Source organism: Sarcophilus harrisii, chromosome X (assembly GCF_902635505.1).
Source record: "Sarcophilus harrisii chromosome X, mSarHar1.11, whole genome shotgun sequence".
NCBI lineage: Eukaryota > Metazoa > Chordata > Mammalia > Dasyuromorphia > Dasyuridae > Sarcophilus > Sarcophilus harrisii.
The window spans coordinates 48,740,692-48,763,743 of NC_045432.1; the positions used below are offsets into that span (position 1 = coordinate 48,740,692).

The following is a 23,052-nucleotide window of genomic DNA, read 5'->3' on the forward strand; positions in this document are numbered from 1 at the left end:
AGTGATTGACACTGTTGAAGGATGCATAGTGGTTGAAAAAGATGAAGATCAAGGAAAGGGTCTGGTGGCTTATGAATATAAGTGACTAGTACCTATATTATTTTACTTCTTCAAGGCCCTATGAAATGAATTCTCAAAGGAATTGATTTCTAGAGCTAGAAAAAAATAATAAAATTAATCTGGAGGAATCAAAAGCCCCAAGGAAAACAATGAAAAAAGTGGCAAAGAAACCTAACAGCACCAGATCTCAAACTATTAGTGCAAAACATATAGAAGCAGACAAGACTAGTAGTATAGCGTTTAATAAATCTACAGACCCCAGACTTTGAGGTAAGAAATCACCATTCAACAAAAACTGCTGGGAAAACTTGAAAGCATTATGAGAAAAATTAGCTTGGATCAGCATCTCACACCATATACCAAAATAGTCTTTATGTTTACAGTATAGTCATTAAGGATAATATAAATAACTTAAAGGAACAGGGCAGAAATTGTTTCAGATCTGTGGAAGGGGGATGAAATTGTCACCAAACAAGGGATAAAGATGATCATAGAAGTGAAAGTAGGTAATTTTGATGACAAAAAATGTTTTTACACAAATAAAACTAAAGCACCTAAAATTAGAAGTAAAATAAGTAACTTGGGAAAAAATTGTGCAGCAAGTTTCACTGATAAGGATCTTATTTCCATAAAGTGTGAGGAACTGATTCAAAGGTACATAAATAAGAACAATTCCCCAGTTTATGGATGGTCAAAAGATATGAACAGATAGCTTTCAGAGAAAGGAATTCAAGCTATTAGCCATATGAAAATCTGCTCCAAATCACTAATAATTAGAAAAATAAAATATAAAATAACTCAGAGAATCGACCTCATACTCATCAGATTGACAAAACAGACCCCCCAAAAAGGAAAACAACAATTGGGAGAGAGACTGTGAAAGTAGTTCTGATGAAGCTGGGAATTGTTTCTTACTATCTGGAAAACAACTTGGAACTATATCCAAAAAGTTATTGAAATATAGATGCCCTTGATAGAGGTATACCTATACCCTGAAGAGGTCAAAGGAAAAGAAAGAACCCATACATACAAAAAATTACAGCATTTTTTTCAGAGCGGCAAAAAATGGAACCAAACAATTGAGATATGGCCAAGCAAGTTATGGCATATAAATGTGATATAATACTGTTATTGTACAGTTGTTGTTTGTCCTTTATTTTTGAAGAAGACCACAACATCAGGGAGGTGATGCAGATAAGGTGATTTAGATATTTTTGACTAGGTAAAAGAAGCCATCCGCTGCCTCATTTCTTACCTAGCCTTAGTCAAAGTGAGACTGGCTAAAGAGCTCAGCTTAAAAAGGCCAAGGTCTCCCATTTCATCCAGAGCCATCTTCAGTCTTCCTGATTTACATCTGGCCACCAACCCCAGCTAGCTCTGGAAGGGAAAGTGAGACAGGTGACCTTGTCCAGCCTCCCTCACTTTAATGCAATTCACTCCCATGTCATGGCATCACCTCCCTGACAGCATGGTCCTCTTCCAGAATGAAGGGCAAACAACAACCAGTCTGAGTAGAAGTAGGAATTGCACCACTAGGGACCCAACTGGAACTGGTTAGCTAGACAACACAGCTTTTTTTTTTCTTTTCCTTCTTCTCTTTGTCCACATTGTACAGTGAAAAAGAATGAAAGATATGGTTTCAGTGAAATCTGAGAAGACCTATGTGAACTAATCCATAATGAAGTAAGTGGAACTAGGAGATTAATTTATAAAATAAAACAATACTTTAAAAACAAACAACTTCCAAAGACTTATGAATTTTAATCAATGGAATGATCAGTTATGATTTCAGAGGATCAATGCCAAAAAAAAAATACTAACCACCTCCTTTTGAGTGGAAAAGGACTTGGGGCACAGAATGAGACATTTTTTTTTGGACATAGTCAATGGAGAAATTTGTTTTGTTTGAATATACTTATGTGTTACACAAGTTTTGTTCTTCTTTTGTCATTCAATGATGAGTAGGGAACAATGTGTGTAAAGGGAGAGAATATAATTTTTAATTACAAAATAAAATATATTTAAAAATAAAGACAGTAGGAAACAACAATGACTTCTTCTACTCTAGAACTACATCACAGTCATGTAGAAGCCCATTAGGTATGGAATAGAGAGAAAAGACCAGAAAAGACATTATCTATGTAGGCAAACAAGTTTGTAGTCTCCACAAACCCAAAATACCTTAAGTCTTCAAGGATATGTATATGGAGACAGAGAGAATGGAAGGCTACCTTTGAAAGATCGTGTTGTTGGAAATCCAGTAGGAGCAACAACAACCTCTGAGGTCCAATGACACTTAGATCCAGAACACCCCAGAGCTCCAAAGTCCCTAGGACTCTCTGTCTTGAGATACCACAGTTGGATGGGAAGGTCCAACACTTTGAAACTCAAAGGGCCTAACCATGGGAGGAAAGAGTCAGTATGAGAACCAGGGAAACTAAACAGGACTTATCGCAGCATTCAGAAAAACAATGAGAAGCAAAGCTTAACCCTGAAATAAAACCCCAGTTTCACAACTAAGACTAGAGAGATGAGTAAACTGAAAGAGATACCAATCACCAGAAAGAATCATTATAGATCTTCCAATGCCCCCAAATTCAAACTAGAAAGGGAAAGTAATGCCTAATAATTTGCATCCAGAGACTCAAGAGGGGAAAAATAGTTCTCACAACTACCACATGAATGTCTAGGAGAAATGAAGCAAGGAATAAAAAATGAAAGGAAAACTCTGGAGGGGAAAATAGATGGAGAATAAATAATAAATCAGAAAGCAGTAGACTTTACTCAAGTCAGAGACTCCATGAAAAAGCAGAAAATATTGTCGTTGTTGTTGAGTCATTTTAATTGTGTCTAATTTTTCATGATCCCATTTGGGGTTTTCCTGGCAAAGATATTGGAATACTTTGCTTTTTTTCTCCAGCTTATTTTACAGATGTGGAAACTAAGGCAAAAAGGGTTAACTTGCCCAGAATCACACAACTAGTAAATCACATTTGAACTCAGATCTTCCCAACTTGGCCCTGCAGTTTCTCCCAGCAAAAATATTTTTAAAAACCAAAAGAATGAAAAAATAGGAGAACTTGTAAGGTATCTTGATATAAAAAATAACAGAATTTGCAAAAATTGATGGCGAGATATTTGTACTTCCTAAAAATCAGGCTCTAAAACAAGTCTGGATACTATGGAGTTTTACACTTCAATCAGCATAATGTTGTACCAAGGCTTTGGGGACACCCTGCATTTCAAAGTATCACAAATAACAATTCCCAGATAGATCAGAACCAGAGGGCAAAGGGAAGAGAGAAAAATCCATTCATCACCTCAGAAAAGAAAACCCAAAAGAAAAACTTCCAGCAATATCATAGCTGAAATCCACAACTCCCATGTCAGAGAAAAAAAATACTGCAAACATCCACAAAAAAGCAATTCAAATAACAAGAAAGTACAAGTCAGGATCACAAAAGACCTGGCAGAGTCTACTATAAATGAGAGGAAATCTGATGAAAATACCAGAGCTGAGAAGGGACTTTGAAATACAAACATAAGACTCCAGGGATACCTAGAAAGGTAAATTCATTGGAGCAATAAGAAGGAGATGTATAATCACACAATATTAAACATTTTAGTGAGGCAGGGAAACAATGGTTATTTTGGGACCTTAATGTCATCAAAGGGTACTGAGGGAGTTAAATAATAAAAACAGAGGCTGTACAGGTGGAAGGGTCTGCTCTGAGTTTTTGAGAAGGAGAAAGAGAAGAGAAGTTAAAAGGAACAACACACTAGTAATGAGGTCCTGGGTTAATAGGTTGGGTTGGCCGAGAGAACCTGGAGTACCAATAAAATTAATTCCCAAGCAAGGAAAGTCACTGATGGGGATCTGTTCAATGTTATAATCCCACCCTCTGTAGAGGTCAGGGGTAGCCCCACCTTACTGTGACCAGTCTGAAATCCAAATTATGTCAAACTCCGGAGGTTAAATTTCCCCATACAAATCTGTTCATGTCCCATGCCTTCTTTGCTGAATCCCTTTTGAGTCAGTCCACCACAGCATTCTGCCTCTTGGTGTCTTTCCCTTTCCTTCTCCCCCACATCATATGGTATTCTTTCTTTTCATTCCCCTACTGCTCTTTATGGTATCTTTCTACTCCGTATAGCTAACCAGCTCTTTTAGGGTGCTAAACTCCTCTATGGATTGAGCCTGTCAGCTAAGGGCATCATGGAGTGTACCCTTTTTTTTTTGGTTAAATGTGAGTTCCACTAGGGAACTTCTCTTTTCCATCATTAACTGTTAAAACCACTGTGCTGACTATATGATCCCCCAAATGTATTTCATATTTAGCAGTCTTGGTGCCTAGTGTACCTTGTCATTTTGTCTATAATTTCTTCTCCTAAATAAACTTATCTTTTGCCAAAAACAGTGACCACTGTGAGTTCTTCAGACAGCCAAACTCCAACATTTGGTGTCTGAACTTAACTCTCATCATTTCATGAATAAATTTCACACACATCACTAGTTTGTAAAGGAAGAAGAGGATGGCTTGCTAATTCTCACAATCTGGATATGTAAAAAGATTATATAGACATGAAAGAAGGGGTGGGGATAGTAGGTAGCAGATGACCCACAATCTTGTCTGAAAAGGACAGGAAGGTTTGTATGCATATACATATTCATATGTCCAAATGCATTAACAATGTGGTAAAGAAATACAAACTTAACAGGGGAACAGGAAGAGATTTTAAAACGATGGAGGGGGGAAGGTTTAAAAGGAGACTAATATTGGAGAGAAAATAAGTCAAAGCAAAACACAGTTTTTGATCCATAAGAGAAGAATAAGGGGAATAAAAAGTAAAGAACTAGAATTCAAGTGGAGGAGGCATCAGTTAGGGAATGGCTGAGCAAATTGTGGGATATGAATGTGATAGAACAATATAAGAAATTATCATTCCAGGGATTCCTGTTTAGTGTACTCTGATGCAGAGTCAAGTGAACAGAACCAGGAGAACAATTTGTACAATGACAACATTGTAAGAAAAACAATTTTGAAAGACTTAAGAGCTCTGATCAATGAGCAATCAGGTATCAAGAAAATTGAGGAAAAGCACGTTCATGATGCAGAAAGAGACATGCATGTTGCATATAGCCATTGTGTGAATTTATTTTGCTTGACAGTACTTATTTGCTTTAGAGATTTAATTTTTTTCTTGGTTTTTAATTGTATGGAGGAGGAATGTTAATAATAGAGATCCCCCCAAAAGGGCAATTTAACAGTTTTAAAATTCACAGAGAAAACAAAAATTCAGGAGAAAGCACAATCAGGATAGTATCATATGAAATATCCACACTTTCATATATAATCCTCTTTTTGTATTCTGATATGCAAATGCTCTGTTGGGGTTTTTTTTTGGCAAGTTCAAAGTAAAAAATAATTTAACAAAAAAGCCAAGCAAAGTATTTTGTATTTTGTTTTATAGGCAATAGGAAACTACTGGAGTTGATTGAGCAAAGGAGTGATGGACAAAGTGAGAGAGGAAGATGAGAAAAAGCAAACAACAATCTTGCCGATTTTTTTCTAGGACCAGCTTTGGGCTTATTACCAACCAAATACAATCTCTCATCACTTCACCCTCTGAGAATTTCTAGCTTACTTTAATTACCATGTGGTCATTTATTAAGCTTCTATTTAAAGCCAGACACTGTGTTAGATGCTGGGGGTACAAAGATAAAGATAGCCTCTACCCTCAAAAAAATTACATCCTATTAGGGGACACAAATATATATAAAACAAATACAAGGTAATTTGGAAGGAAGAACAGATTTAGGCTTGATACAATGGGAAAAAAATGTAAAAATCACATCTATTTCGAAGTACAATGGGTGGCTAGATGGTGCGGTGGATAGAGCCTGGAGACAGGAACATTCCTCTTCCTGAGTTCAAATCCAGCCTCAGATACTTCCTAGCTGTGTGACTGTGGGCAAGTCACTTTGCCCTGTGTGCCTCAATTTCCTCATCTATAAAATAAGCTGGAGGAAGCCATGGAAAAACCACTCCAGTATCTTTGCTAAAAAAAACCCCAAATGGGGTCACGAAGAATTGGACACGGCTGAAGAACAACAAAAATAAAATGAGCAGTCAGAACAAAGTGCCGTCTTTCCTTCCTAGAGGTCTTCAATCAAAGGAGAGATATGCAAACGACACCTCCATTTGGCAACCTTGGTGCATATATTTTGTAAGGGGACAAAAAGGGTAAGCAGGGAGGGAATGAGGCAGGCTATTTGCTGCCTATTATATGAAAACACTAGGTTTCTCACCCCACACAGTACATGTGACAGTCTGAGAACACAATGAGGAAATGAAAAATCTTTACATGTGCAATACTTTCATTACAGATATATTCAAACATGATATTAATTCAAAATACAGGCTGCTGTGACATTTAAAAGGCTTATATTGCTATAAGGTTAGGGTGAGAAATGATTGCTAGGCAACAGATTATCCACAGTTCCTTTAAAAATTAACTTCCATGTCAAAGTGAAAATTCATCTGAAGTGTCTTAATAAAAAGCATACAACCTGAAGAGGTAAAAGGTAGTATCTAAAAACATTCAATTTTCCTTGATTTTACTTAAAGAAAGAAAAATCATGTTACCATTTTGAGAGCAGACATATCAATGTAAAACAATGCATTTCTATTTTTCAACATTATTAAATGTCTTTTAAAAAAAGTCCTCATATTTGGCTGTCTGACAACAACTTGAAGGTTTACAAGGTAAAACAAAGACTAAGTTACCTCCTTTAGCAACCAGTGTTTCACTTAGAAAAAAAGAGATTCTATTATAACAAAGAATAGATACAACAAGGACTGGTTTCTTTTTGTTATTTTTCTATCTGTATGATTCCTTGTGTGGCCTTGGCCTTCTCCCCTATTGTAACTTAGTGTCAGTATCTGAACACTAGAAGCCTCAATTGGTTGCAACAGCCCAATTCCAAGCCCAACCAATGATGAGGTTTATGAAGACCAGGACAAAAAATTTAGCTCCACAATGCTGCTTGTAATACTCTATACATTAGCATGTATAACTCACAATGATTAGTGAAGAGTAGAAGCTGGCAGCCACCCAAACTAAAATGGAAAGAACATTTTGTCCAGTCTTCTGGCAAGATCACATGATAGACAAAGAGCCCAGACTGAGGTGGCAGATGTACTAGGGGCAAAGAAATGCTGGTTTAGTCTTATGGCAGGAATGAGAAAATAAATTAACCTTCCAGGTTAAAGACTCACTGCCACAAAACCACAAATAGGAAAAATGAAGCCAAAAACTTACTGGAATGAGCCAGTGGTCTGGCTATTCAGATAGAGCTGGAAAATATGAGCACATTATCTGCCATTCTAGTATCCAGGGGACCTATACTGAGCAATGGCCCAAATAAAGAAGTCTAGAAAATAGGCAGATGTTACAGGACACCTGCCATAGCTAATAACCATCAAAGACCAACCAATAAATCAATGGTACCTCTGCTGACATTTCTAACCAGAATTCAATGGTAGCTTCTATCCTTACTGTGGTTTAACAGATTTCTTCACCCATGAAAAGTAATTGTATTAATATCTGTTTGTAAAGATTTTTGCGCAGTTCCCGGGTAGTTTTTCTCTTGAGGAATCACTGCTTCCAAGTCACATATGGTGAAGAACTTCTGAAGATCAGTATTTTCATTAAAGCCCCTGTGTGGAAAATATGTGTTTCCAAAGAAAGAGAAAATATTAAAGAAGAAGGAATGTGAAGTTCTTAAACAGTTACAGACAGTTCAGGGATCTGGCAGAATTACTTTTGGTTGGATCACAAAGCCAGATGATGAGAAGGAAACAAACAAATCCATCATTTCCACAGTTTAGTATTACTTTAGCTTCAGATCGACACAAAAGACAACTACCTCCCTCCAGGTGGAGGTCTGAATATAATAAGCCTCAAAGGAAAATATAATATAATATATTATATATATAATATAATATAATACATAAAATATAATATAAAATATAATAAGCTTCAAAGGAAAAGAAAATAAAGAAAAATATTTTTTAAATGGAATTACAACTGAAATGTCTCTAGAGATGGAGCTGGAAGGAGAATAGATAATTTGGAATAGAAGGTGAAAATTCCTACTCACATAGCAGATTCCATTAAAATTAGAAAAGACCAAACACAACTCAGTAACTACACAAGACAAGAAGAAATCAGGATAAAATTAAATACATAAAAATAGAAGAAAATATAAGATATCTACTATCAAAAACAAGTGACCTAGAAAACAGGTCAAGAATAGATAAGTTATATATTCTCAGGCTCTCTGAAAAAGCATGGCAATAAAAAAATCCTAGATAGCATATTTTAAGAAGTACTAAACTAAAACTGCTCAGATTTACTAGGATAAGAAATCAAGACAAATATAGAAAGAATATACAAGTCACTTCATTAAAGAAAGCCTAAAAATGAAATTCCCAGGAATATCATAGGCAGAATCCATAGCTATGAGATTAAAGAAAAAATATTTCAAGCAGCCAAAATGAAAGAATATGAGTATCAAAGAACTACATTCAAGATGAAATAATATTTGGTAGTAACTAGTATTGAGGAGAGAAAATTTTAGAATACAATACTCTAAAATATAAATGCTTAATGTCAAAAAATAATTTGCCATACAAGACTGAGTCAAAGAATTTGACAGGAAAAATGATAGACTTGTGATGGAACAGAGAATTTTTAAGCACTCCTGATGAAGAAACCAAACCTGAGGAAAAACCTGAATTACAAAGGAGTCAAGAAAAATCTAGTAAAGTTAAAAAACAAATCAAACAATATAATAATGTGAACATGCATAGTAAGTAGGCACTTAATAAATACTCAGTGACCAGTTAATAAATCGTGTTATCTTTCAAATACCGAAGTCTATGTAGGGACAAGTTCATAGGGAAGGACATAAAGTTCCAGTTTGAACATAATGAGTTTAAGATGCCTGTGGGATACCCAAACAGAAATTTCCATAAGGAATAACAAAGGAAAAAAAGAGATGAGGAAAGAGATTGGAGCAAACATATAGATTTCTGAGTCTCCACTTTATAGAGGATAACTGAATTCCTTAGGGTTGATGAGCTTATAACATGAGTGAATGTGGAAATAAAAGAGAAAACTTACAACAGAATCTTTGGAGATACCCATACTTGACTGAAAGAGCTGAAGGATGAGGTAGCAATAGATATGAATGTAGCACTTACACTAGAGATATTATCTTGACTTCCAGTTACACTGACCACCTTGTTCCCCATAGGAATGATACAACATACCCTTTAGGGTTCCAGTAGAAAGCATGAAGGGTTGTAGATGTCTTTTTTAATCTATATGATTCATGAGTTCCCATCAGTTTGCTTTACCTCATGATTAGCAGTTCATATCAATTAGCTTTTAGAAAGAATTATTTACCAAGGCAGTATAGTAAGAACAGTTGGTATAAGTATTCCTCCCTTCTCCAAAAAAATAGTAGTGACACACAATCCCATTAATCCATTCAGACTCCAGGGAAAAAGAGGTTCAGGTTTAGAATAGATACAGCAAAGGTCTTCTCATGGAGCATCTCTGGGTGCCTCAAAGTCCTTTTGTGAGACCTGTCATCATGTTCCTTCTAAGTACGACAGAGATTTTCTATTGAATTCTTTGTATGGTCTTAAATGGACTTTTCTCATCTCTCCCAGTCCGGAGTTAGCCCCTGATGTACTTTATTATCTTCCAGGTATTCTGGGAACTCTCTAGAATGTCTATGGAAAAATGGGAGATTCAAAATCCTCTCCACGCTTTAAAGCTTATAAATTCTTGCAGTGAAGATTGGAGTAACTGATTGATTCAATAGAGAAGTGTTCTCACTTGGGTATGGTAACATTGTTTAATATCTTGACACTTTAAATGAGATGGGATCATTTGATTACCTTAATCAATTGACAACCCCCTCCTCACACACACTTTTCCATTTAGACTTATAGAAAGAGACCAGGAGAAAGTTATGTTCTGGGTATTTAAAAAAAGTTTGCAGGAGGAATGAAAGGTAAACAGTGTAAAAATTTCAGAAAAGTCAAAAGGACTGAGAACTAAGAAAGGGCTATTAAACTACTCAATTAAAACATCACTGGTAACCTTTGACAGAACAGTTTCAGTTAAAAGTTAGGACCATAAACCACATAAGAAGTTGAGAATTAAGATGGAGACAAGGAAAAAGAGGCTGCAAAGATAGTTGGGTTGGGGGGCAGGGAGAGTGTAGTATCTTAGCGAGCTTATCTCAGGACATGTGCATGAGTCTGCTGTTTAATGTGTAGTTACCAGTGAATTATGAGTTAATTTGGTGGATGATTTGCTTTTCCTTTATTTAGCAAGCTGCCAAGTGCAAAGGACCTTGAAAAAGAAACTTATCGGACTTTTGATTCATTGTACACAAAGGGAAGGGAGGAGGTGGTAACTTCAGTGAGAGAGAAATTCTAGACCAGTGGGATTGTGGTCAGAGATTTTGTTATTTTATTCATTAGAATTCTTTACGGGAGGATAAGTTAGCAAAAGTTAATGCTATTTTTTTGTGTTCTGGTCTTTTTCAGGAAATTTTTTACAGGCCCAATTTTGTGAAATATGGATTTTGTACAAATTATAATGGAATGAAAATTGAGGTCCAGATAGGATTTTAATTGGACCTGTTTTATCAACAGAAATTAAATGGCATATTAGATGAACTGCCATCAAAGGGAGCATTCCCAATCTAAGGGTGTTTTTATGTACCATACTTTTTTCTGAGCTTGGTCTCTAGATTCTTCTATGACCATTATTAGCTAAATTGCAGATCAAGATACTAAATAATTTGGAAATTTGCACCCAGATTACATTCCTGATTTTCCCTTCTCATTCTCTCCTGAAAGTGGTTATGGCAGAAGGAGATTGGATATGGCCTCTTGTTTCCAGTTTTTTCTCTTTCTTGTTGCTACTTCTTGTCTTAGAGAAAATGATTTTATACTTTTTTGTTTTTATTTTTACTTTTATTTTTGTCTTTTCTCTTTCTCTCTGGCTTGGAGGGGAGCGTGGAGAACACTAATGCCTACCCTTCCTTCTCTATTCCTGGGAGCTCTTTTCCTCTTTCTGAGAGGTTCAGGGACTCAAGTTCTTTCTAACTAACCAGGAGTTCCAAGCAAGAACGGACTGACAGGATCCTGAAAAGGTATTTTATTGCTATGTCCTATTTTCCTGAATGTGTTTTCATTTAAAATTGAGGCTCCATGTCTGCCTGGTAAACTATCAGAGTGAGTGCTTGTGCCTGTCTGTGTGTGTGTGTGTGTGTTTCTCCTTGCCTTTTATTCTTGTTTCTCAGTCTTTTCTCCTTGACTGTTACTTATGTGATTTATTGTTTAAAGTTCCTCAGATAGGTAGTCTGAATCAGCTTTTGTTTTGATGAACGATGATTTGCATATTTGTATCTGTGTTAAATCTCTCCAATTTGATCATTATTGATTTATTATTAATATTTGATCATAATTTTGTATCCTTAGTGAATTTACATTCTTGTATTATTCAAAGAGAGATTTATGAAGATTTAAGTTATTGGGTTCAATATTCAAAGATGGACTATTACTAGGGTAAAAGATTTCAAATTTCTGAAATTTCTGGTGCCTGGGTAAAGGGTATACAAGTCCATACAGGCAAATACAATGTTGGCATGGATAAGATGGTGTGTTTGTATAAACAATGGTAACAAAGGTACAGTCTTGACTATATGTGACCCAGCCATTCATTCTATCAGTGGAGATTCTATATTTGCTTGTGGGAACAAGAAACAAATGTGAATGATACATTTGGCTGCTAAAATTATTAAAATGCCTAAAAAACAAACAATTCTAAGATGTTTACCTCTGGTCCTGGCATTTTCTGTGTTAATGAAATGAATCACCCTAAGATTTGAAAGTATTATTACTAATCTTTGTGAAGAGAAGAAAAGGAGAATTTATTTGACCTTTGTGATATCTTTTCCTGCCCCAATAGTACTGTATCTGCCTCCTCCTCTGACTGTTCTAAGATGGATTTTCACCTGACCCAAGCAGTTCCAGGAAACTGCTGGTTGATCAGAAGCTGTGATAGCCCTGGTCTTCAAATCTTTGCACTTAGATTTTGACCCAGAGAAAAAGGAAAGCTCCCTAACTTTCTTTCTATTCCTCTTCAGCCTTCACAGCTTATTTCCCCATCCTGGCAATTTTTCATCCTCAAAGACATGAGACATGGGACACAATAATTCCCTTTCCACATTAGCTGAAAAGGTGAGACTCTTTTTCATATGAATTTATTTTCGAAAGTAGGGATGTTCTTAATCAAAGGATCAAAGACTTCCCAAAATGCAGGAATCCCAATCTTCAAGAAAGTAGTTTCATCAATGAGAATTTATCAATGGAGGAAAAGAACAAAGAGTCTGCCTCTCTGATCTTGGGCTCTGAAATCATATAGTATTAGAGCATTTATTTTGATGCCCAGTAAGGCAATGGAAAGAATGACATAACAGAATTACAAGTGAAAATTTCCCCAAGCACTAGGAGGAGTTGTGGAATGAGAATCAGAAGAGACTTGCTCTATCCAGCCTTCTCTTCTATACTTGTGGGCTGTGGGGCAAGACATCCGACCTCTCTGATCCTTGGTTATAATTTGAAATGCCTGTGGCACCGGGTTGTTGTAAGTACTGAAAGCCATTATGGGTAGAGTGCTTTGTAAATTTCAAAGTACTATGCCACTGTGAACTATTATTGTTAGTATTTGGTTTGATGTCTTTTCCCTGCTTGAAGATACAGCTAACATCTATATCCTTAAGCACAAGTGATACTCCGATTGAGTACAGATACCAAATGGTTCTAAGATGAGGTGGGGTGGGGGTGCCCCAGCCAGGGTAAGAGGAGAGCACCAAACAGGAACATAAAATCAAAAGATTTTCACAGTAACACCAGTACCAAAAATGAAATGTGGCAAGAGAAATGTGTCCTGCTTGGTGATTTCTCAAACTAGAAGAATATGCTTGAACCATAGACCAAGATGTAAACTATGTAGGGAGGTATCCTAGAAAACTGAACATGGGGTGGACAATAAATGGCTAGACTTATTTGTAGTGTGTGTGTGTGTGTGTGTGTGTGTGTGTGTGTGTATATATATATATATTTGATGCTGGGGAAAAGGGAAAAAAGAGGTGGGACCTTTGGAAGGACTTAGGAAGATTTTGACAAATATAAGGGATGAATAATTGATTGTTAGATGTTATGCTAAAGACAAAAACAAAATGGTAGGAGATATAATAGTAAGAGCAGAATATTGATGAAAATATCTTAATAGGCCTTGTAATGACTGAACAATAAATTTGTGACAAATGTCTACAAAGCCAGGACTGAACTAGAAAGAGAAATGCTAAAGCAAGGCAATACTTTGACCTGGTGGTGATATCTATAATTACTGCCTCAAAAAACCAAATGTATATTTATTTGGTGACAGTGTATAGCAGAGGTGACAAACAGGAAGCCAGCCTGCAAAACCAACAACTTAAGCCTGAACCAAAATGTAATTGAGAAATACTTAACCAAATAAAAGTACAATAGACAATATTACATTTTAAAACCAAGTCAATAATACATGGCCCACAGGGATGGTTTAGTAGTCCATGTTTCTCTTTGAATTTGACCCTACTGGTATAAAGAATACCCACATGTATCTCCTCCTTGCTATTCATTTTTGTATCATTTAAGCCTCATCACCAGATAAGCAATTTCTTCTCCAAAACTAGTTAATTTTCTAATTTTCTACTTTGTTGGCACGTGATAGGAAACCTTCTCTCTCTGTTTCTTGCTCTAAAATATGCTTCCTGTTGACCCAGTTCTAGAAATAAAAACCCCATTGCTTCCATTCCATATGCATTTATATTTGGAGAAACAAATTTGGTACATGAATGAATGTACAGGACCATAATAAATAACAGATGTGATGAAATATAGAGAAGCATGGAAAGATCTGTATAAAGGGATATTATATGAAATGTCTGTCTGGCAGGTGGGAAGGGATATAAGATGCATAGGCTGAGGCTGGTGGACCATAGAGCTTGGAACTTCTAAACTGTAATAGGCTAAGACAATCAGATAACTGTACTTGGTTCTGTGTCAGTGTGATGAGTCATAGGAAATAGGGGCCCAACAGGCTGCCTAAGGAGAAGCAAACCAGCCCAGAGCAGAAAATGAGTCAGTCAAAGCCCCAGTAGTGGAATTAGATTTGTGAGTGGTGGCCATTCTTCTAGCCTAGGAAACATAAGGAATTCTAGTCTTTCCTCCAAAAAAAAATTTAATTAAAATTACTTTTAAAAAAATATGTATTTTTTTTAACTGGCAAAATAAAGAACCATTTACAAAAGTCTGTAACACGGGATTTCTACCAATCAGCAAGTATATATTAAACACTTGTGTGCAAAGATCCTGTGATAAACTCTGGGGATTCAAAGACAAAAACTGAAAAATTTCCTGCTCTCAAAGAGCTTAAACCCTATTGGGGGAAACATCATACATACATACAAGTATATATATATATAATATGCAAATGTGTCTGAACCTCAGGCTGCAAGAATAAGACTCCTCATTGGTAGGAACTGACTACTTAATGTTGTTATGCCTTTGTTAGAGGTAGTATTGGAGAGAACATGGATGAGGAGAGATCCTGGTTCTTTTGTCTTCCAGTTTCAAGAAAGATCACATACATTCCAGATTCTTTTCAGGGAGAGATATCTCACTAGAAGAAAAGATTTTGGGAAGAGAATAAAATATAATTGAGACAGGACCCTCATCTTGACCCTACCTTAAGTTTACTACATTAGAGGCTTTGTGGAATATCAATGTAAAGGCATATTCCTTACTATAAGAAAAAAGGAATATGATGAATACAAAGATTTATAAACAGATATAAAATGAAGGAAGGAGAGCTAGGAAAACAACATATATAATGATTACAATAATGCAAATGGAAAAAAAACAATTAAACAATAAAAACTGAACCTTACTAAATTATAATGATCAAAATTGACCACGAAATAGAGATAAGAGAAAGCACTTTATATCAGATTTTTTGAAATCATTTTGCTGAACTTCCCTCCCCTTTTTTAAAAATTCCATATTATAATGAGTATCTCTAAGTCTTAGAGGGAAGAGGGTATACAGTGGGAAACATTTATGATATTTTTAAAGACATAAATAAAAATTTATTTAAAAAATAAAAGAATTGTAAAGAAAGGACAAAGGAGGGACAATATTTTAGTCTTCAAGTATTTGAATTTCTGTGATATAGAAAGATGTGATCAGACTTATTCCATTTGGTACCAGAGAACAGAGCTAGGTGTTATAGGTAGCAAGTGCAGAGATGAAGATTCTCAGCTTCATGCCTGGAAAAACTTTCCTAATCATAAAAGTTGTCCCCAAGTAGAATGGGCTGCCTCAGGATGTAGTTAGGATGCCCCCTGGTGGAAATTCTCAATCAAAGGCTAAATAAACACTTGTCAGGGATGGAACAAAGGGGGCTTCCTAGTCAGTTCCAGGTGACCCCTGAGGTATCTTCTAACATTCTCAAATCTATTTACACTTTCCTTGCCACCACTTCTATATATGTGTTCTTTCCTTTTATTAGCATACAAGATGCTACGAAACAGGGACTGTCTCACTTTAGTGTCTATGACCTTAGTGTGATATTTGGCACATGGTAAGCAGTTAATAAACATTTATTCATTCATTCATTTCCCATGATCAATGTAGCCACACAAGAAATTCTCTGATAAGCTGAAATCAGAAAATAACAACAATCTTTGGAGGAAGGGCATATCCACAATGAAGGATAAAGAAGACTAGCATAAATCTCTGAGAATACTATAGTGAAACTGGAGAACTGAGATAGGTAGAAAATGTGAAGCAAAATTATATTTTTAAGGTACAGTTAGAGAAAAATAACAAAGAAGGGCCTATAGCTTGTGGGAAGCTTTTTAAGGGACTAGAGAAAGTAAAACTTTGCAAATCCAATTTTCTTTCCATCTTCTTATTTAAGAAATATTAACTTCAGATAAAAAGGGGTCAAACAAAAAGTGTTGACTAGGATTTGAATCCCAACATTGTTGAGAAGAAAAAATGCAGCCGTAAGACAGTACCTTCTCCAGTTGGAAGAAATATCTCAGCCTTTATTTTAGAAAGTTTTTCTATTATAAAGAAAAATTAAATTCTTACTGTTGAGACTTTTTCCCCCTTCCTGGAAGGAATTTTTAAAATAAACTCCAACTCAGCTGTAATTCATCTGTGATGGCTGTTCCCTTGGGAGCCTCATTACAATAAGCAGTGGTTTTCAAACTTTTATTCTCGAGTATCTTCATGTTGTTAAAAAAAACTATCAAGGATCTGTTCAAAGAGTTTTTATTCATATGGGTTATATTTATAGCTATTTACTATATTAGAAATAAAAAATAATTTTGAATTTGTAGACCCTCTGAAAGTGTTCAGAGACCCCAACAATTCTTTGGTCTACACTTTGAGGACCACTGCAATAAGGTATTAGGCTCCCAAATCTATCCAGGTGCATGTGATTTAAAATCAAATCACTAATTAATACTTTCCTAACTGCGTGCTAATGGAGGCTCCATGGAAGAGGGCAGGATCCAGCTGAAATCTGACTTGTCCGGGTTGAAAACCAGAGGCTACTTCTGAGATGGCAACATGATTATCCCCAATAAACTTAAGGATCCTGAAATGTTCTACCTTCCTGTCACCTCTTCTTAAACCTAAAGGTTATAAAAATGTATTCAAATGGAAAGGTTACATTCTCTCGGATTAACTAACAGATACATCTCATACTTTCCTTTTTTTTCCTTTTAAGGTAGATTTTCCAAACTGTCACAAATGAACCCATTTCAACAAGCTTTGGGAGAATTACCCAGTCCAAATCAAGATTTAGCATGGATTTGATTTGCTGGTGCCATTTAGAAATAGAATTTTTCTTTCCTTGCCTTTCAACTGCCTTTTAGCCATAAATAAAATAGTAATCCCTGGTGACACATGCCATGATAACAAGTGACTACCTTCTCTTGCCAGCTCTTTCTTTCTTAAAATGCTGACTTTAATTAGCTTCACAATATTCAAGGGAGCAAGCAGGTCACTTTTAAGTGAGATCTCCAGGAGTCAGTTTTTTTTACAGTTTTCTTAGCATTTTCTTTTGTCCCTAGTGCTGCAAATAAAGTCATTGGTACTAGGTATCTTTCACAAAACACACTGGCAAACTGCTGTTGAGGAAACAAACCAGATGATGAGTTTTACCGTGTGTGGGCACTGCAGTAGATAGAGCAATGACTTTGGAGTGAGGAGGATCTGAATTCAAATATGGTCTCAAGCACTTCTTACCTGTGTGACCCTGGGCAAGTCACTTCACTCTGTCTCTCTCCCTCAGTTTCCTCATTTGTGAAATGAGCTGGAGAAGGAAATGGTAAACCACTCCAGTATTTTTCTTTGCCAAAAAAACCCCCAAATTTTGTTGCAAAGAATTGGACATAACTGAAACATCACCACCACTGTGTATGGACAAGAATATCACTTAAAAATGTGATGTTAAAATATTCTTAGAGAATTCATAATTCCAAGATGTTCTTTCCAAATCAAAGTGCTCCTGCTCTTCATTTCTCATAAGTATACATAAGACAAGTACACTTAAGGATTAGATCACTAAGACTTCAAATAAAGGGTCCTAAAAGTGACTTCTTCCACTTCTTTTTCTGTTAGCCTTTAATCGACTTTAAAAGCTCCTTTAGAAACACAAATGGAAAAATAAAAATTCCACCCCAACCCTCCACCATAAACTCAGTATTACAAGGAATAGTCATACAATTATGACTGAGATATATTAGTGAATTCACCAATGTAGGTACCACTTCTGCTAGCTTAGGCCATAACTCCTCCTAGACTCCTTCTTCTTCTCCATAACTTTTCCCAAAAAGTACCACCAATAGCTTCAACACTTTCCTCTGCTTCTTTCAATATGAGTGCTCAGACTTTCTAACCATTGTGTTAGTCTCACCAATCTACTCTTCTGGTCATATATGCCCATAACATCTCTGATAGCATTCTTTCTGCACAAATCAACACCTAAACATGTTGTGGTCTACTTTTTTTTAATAGCCTTTTATTTACAGGATATATGCATGGGTAACTTTACAGCATGTTGTGGTCTACTTACACTCACCATATATCTTTACATCACCCTGTGAGTTTGTAATTTTGATTCTTCAGAGACCATGATGTCCCACAATTCACAATCACAAGCAGCAGGACAACAATTTAAGTCTTAAAAAGATGGGATTTTGCTGCAGTGGACAAGCAAGTCAAAAATTCTGAAAGGCACTACACAGTTTACCAAATACAATCCTGCTTCCTCACCTTCCTCTTCAGTTCTGGGACCCATATCGCTGTCCATCTATAGCATGTGGAGAGTTGTGTATCTGTATATATACTACCCACTGTGATATGTTCCCACAGATGACAACTTTCCTGTTTCAGTGGAGCATTCTGCATTTTCTTAAGTACTATCTTTACCCATTACCCTCAAAGGTGTTAAGTCTATATGTCATTATGGCTATATCCCTATTCTAATAGAGATTTTTCCTACTGCTTTAGAACCAATTATTAAAATTCAGTTGGACTTTATATTATGAGCAAAAGTAAAACAACTCACTAAAACCACAGTAATAGAAGTAATAGTAGCCCTAGTAGCAGACTACATAACAAACTCAATTCTAGCACCACTCTCACCTGACCCCTCCCCAAGGGAGGCCTAATTGCTCTACTTCCTCTCCTAGGGCTCTTGAGCTACAAGGATAATATTTGATTAATGCAATATTCTCATTGCTGCACACACAAGGAAGTTCAGATGAGGGTGTCAACAGTACTACTTGAGTATAATGTAGAAGTCTTGGTGATTGGCCTAGGAGCAGCTTCTGGTAGAACATTTCCTTAGGATTAACCTACTCTAATTCATATCCCCATAGTCAAGCAACTACTTTATACAATAAAATCCTCATAAAAATTCTTCCTGGAATGGATATTCAAATATTTCAACACAGAGGAAAAAGTATTTGAAAGAACTACTAGATACAGAGGAGTGAGGAAAATGGGATTCTAAATGTCAAATTAAAGCCAAAGAAGACATAAAAAGAATTCTCTTTGCAACATGCAATGCACATTTAGGGTCACCTTCATGTTCTTTTTCCAATTTAATTTTCACTTGTATACTAATATCCTTTCTGCCTGACCAATCAATCCAGGCCATAGAAGAGTTCTACTAAAAAGCAATTAATAGCTCAGAAAACATTACAGTGAGATATTTAGTTGTATCCATTGAGATATTTCTTATTAATGAACAACTTCAATGAAGTTCTTATGTAGCTATATGTCATTTTCTGGTTAATATGAGGGGTTTTTGGGTCCACCATCCATATTGTGGAAGACTAAACAGACATCTTTCAAATTATTATGGATTTCACTGAGCATATTTTAGGACACTTGTCAATCTTGACCCCCTTAACCTTGTTTTATGCTTTAAATTTTTTTCCCCAATTACACATCAATACAATTTTAGCATCATTTTTGCAAGATTTGAACTCTAAATTTTTCTCTTTCCCTCCCCTCCCCTTTTTCTAAAGTAGTAGGCAATTTGATATGTTATTTGATAGGTTATGCATGTGCTGCCATGTAAAACAGATCTGCATATTAGTCACAATTGTTAAAGAAGAAACAAATCAGAAAATAAAAAAAATGAAAAAAAGTTTAAAAAGTATATTTCTATCTGCCTTCAGAGTCCATCAGGAAAGACCAACATATAAACTCAAAAGAAACAACCAATGTGAAAACAACTACAAAAATATTCAAAGAAAAATGCAAATTGGATCCTAATCCAACAAGAATTTTGGAAAGAATTTTTTTTTTTTTTGCTGAGGCAATTGGGGTTAAGTGACTTGCCCAGGGTCACACAACTAGGAAGTGTTAAGTGTCTGAGACCAGATTTGAACTTAGGTTCTCCTGACTTCAGGGCTGGTGCTCTATCCACTGCACTAACTGGCTGCCCCAACTTTGGAAAGAATTAAAGAAAAAGCTCAATAAAATAATGAAAAAAATGTTGAAGAAAACATCATCTTAAAAAAAAAACAGAACTGGTCTAATAATAAAAGAGGCACAAAAATCCACTGAAGAAAAGAGCTCCTTAAAAAGCTGAATTAGCCAAATGGAAAAGAAAAGTTGTTTTTTTTAAATCTCACTGAGGAGATTTAAAATTGTAACAAATTAATAAAAATTGTAATAGGGCAAGTAGAAGCTAATTCTCTAGAAGACATTAAGAAACAAGAAAATAAAGTCAAAAATGAAAAATAAAAGAAAATGTGAAATATCTCACAAGAAAAATAACAGATCTGGAAAACAGATGGCATAGAAATAATTTAAGAATTATTGGTCATAATCCAAGAAGGAGTCTAGACATCATGTTTCAGGAAATTATCAAGTAAAACTGTCCTGATATCTTAGATCCAAAAGGTAAAGCAGAAATGGAAAGAATCCACCAATCACCACACAAAAGAGATCCAAAACAGGAGCCCCATAATCCCATTTTTTGGTAAATCATCTACCCCACAACTAGTAAAACTGCATCATGCTCTAGGCCTGGTATGTAGGAAAGACTTCCACTATTGTAAATGGAAACTTCATTAAGAGGTTTAAAAAATTAAAGGAATGGCAGCTTCATTAAGAGGCAAGAATGGCAATTTCATTAAGAGGTTTAAAATTTTAAAATCATTTAACCATCCCATTATGAATCAATACATTAACAAGTATTTGTTGGTGCCTAGTGTGCATGAAGGGCATTGAGGAAATAAATATAATAATAAAAAGTCCTTATCTTCAGAAGGTTACTTCTATCAGAAGAAATAACCTAAACAAAAGGGGACAAGGATTGGACAGGTGATTTTATTGGCATAGGAAACTCCCAGAGAAGAAAACTCCTACTGTTAATGCAAGTAGGTTCCTTCTCTCCAAGTACCTCCAAGAACACTGAGAGGTTAAGATTCTTGTCCAAGGTCTCATAAGTCAGTATGTATGGTTCCAAGGTGGCAGTGGTTGAACCCAGTTTTTGTTGGCTCTTTCCACTTCATTGAGTTAACTCTCAATATACATATATATGTATAAGTTCAGAATAAAGATATATACAACATAAACATTAAATAATACAAGGGCATTAGTGAAGGAAGATACTAGAAATTGGGGAGATTAAGAAAGGCTTTGTATAGAAGGTGGTGCTTGCTTTGTGTCTAGAAAGAAGAGGAAATTCTATAAGGCAGAGTTGAGGAAGAAGGGCATTCCAAGCATAAAGGAAAGTACAAAGGTGCAGTAATGGGAAATGAAATATTATGAGACATGAACAGAGAGAAGGCCAGTTTGGCTGAACTCTACAGAGTACAGGAACAAGAATTATGGGACCATAACACACATCTATTTTAAAATTCCAGGAAAGCAGCAGCATGCTTAGATACTGTTTGCCAACTTGGGTGTACCTATGTAGTTTCTTGCATTCCTAAGACCTTCGATCAAAATAGAGAAAAAAATAACCAACAACTGGAAAGTGCATAGGTTGGGGCAAATGAATGGTAGCTCACATAAGTGGTATGAATAGACCTTTTCATATAGCAGTTCATAGCCACAGTCACACAGCTGGAAAAAGTAAAAATGAGGCAAGCTTCCTGATTTTGTACTGTTCTATGTCTACTACACCTCTTCCTTCCTAACCTCAGCTACCACAAAATCCTGTTCTCTCACTTTCCTTTAACCCTCCATGGCCCCAGAAACACATAGAAATGTATTAAATAGAGGAGATCATGTAAACTTCCAGCAAGGATGTGACCAAGGGCACGACAAGATTTATTAGGTTGGAACCTACTTCCAAAAGAGATATCAATTTTTGTATTTTGCCCCAAAGATACATCTGTCCCCAAGGGTTTATAGAGTTGAGCTTCTCTCAAGGATAATTGGATATTGGCCTCACAGCCTGGGAGGGAACACTAGTTCCTTTTTATTTTCCAAGATTTGGGAAAGAGAGCAAGATAGAAGCAAGAGAAGACAGCTGTAGATAATCATTCTTCAAAGCTCTACCTAGAAAGGGGATGTAACAGAAATTTGCCTGTACTGTACAATAATAATAGTAATAATGACGGACTATTGATAAAAACAAAGTGTTTTCATACAGTAGAACTGCATAAAGAGGAAAAAGAATCACACAGTCAATTCATCCACCTACCTCACATTTGTGAATAATTTAGAGAAATGGAGATAGAGTAGAATTCACTAATAATAATACTAAAAACTAGTATTTACACAAAGAACTACTATGTACCTCAATTCTAACATTGATATCATTTTGACCCTCTGAGAGGGAAGGACAACAACCAACCATGTGCCAGGCATTGTATGAAACACTTTATAAATATTATTTCACCTGATACTCTACCAACCCCGCAAGATAAGTCCTATTATTATTTCCATTTTACAGCTGAGGAAATTGGGTTGCCCTGAGATTAAGAGATCATTGCTCAGGGTCACACAGCTAGTAACTATCTGAAGCCAGGTTTGAACTGAGGTCTCCCTGACTCCAGGCCCCATTGTTTTATCCACTGGGCCATTTGGGTTTTTATAAAGAACACAGTCAGGAATCCTCAAACACAGAATGAGTTTAGCCTGTAAATTAATGCTTGGGACAACAAAAAAAAAATCCTTTAAACCATCTTACTAAAAGAGGAGAATCAAAGAAAGGAGTGGACTACTACTAGGTATGAAGAGAATGATGACAAAAGATACAGGTGAGAAGACAGAACTATTCAATTTTTTGCTCTTGGATTTTTCTTCT

General features: G+C 35.8%; 1 long non-coding RNA gene across 1 annotated transcript in view; it reads left to right on the forward strand.

Annotated features, from left to right (window-relative positions):
• Window positions 1-10,477: 10,477 nt before the first annotated feature.
• LOC116420215 overlaps window positions 10,478-23,052 on the forward strand; it is a 36,919-nt gene continuing 24,344 nt past the window's right edge. Inside the window, exons 1-2 of the long non-coding RNA XR_004230503.1 lie at window positions 10,478-11,302; window positions 12,299-12,392. This is a non-coding gene — a long non-coding RNA (uncharacterized LOC116420215). The remainder of the gene's footprint in view (window positions 11,303-12,298; window positions 12,393-23,052) is intronic.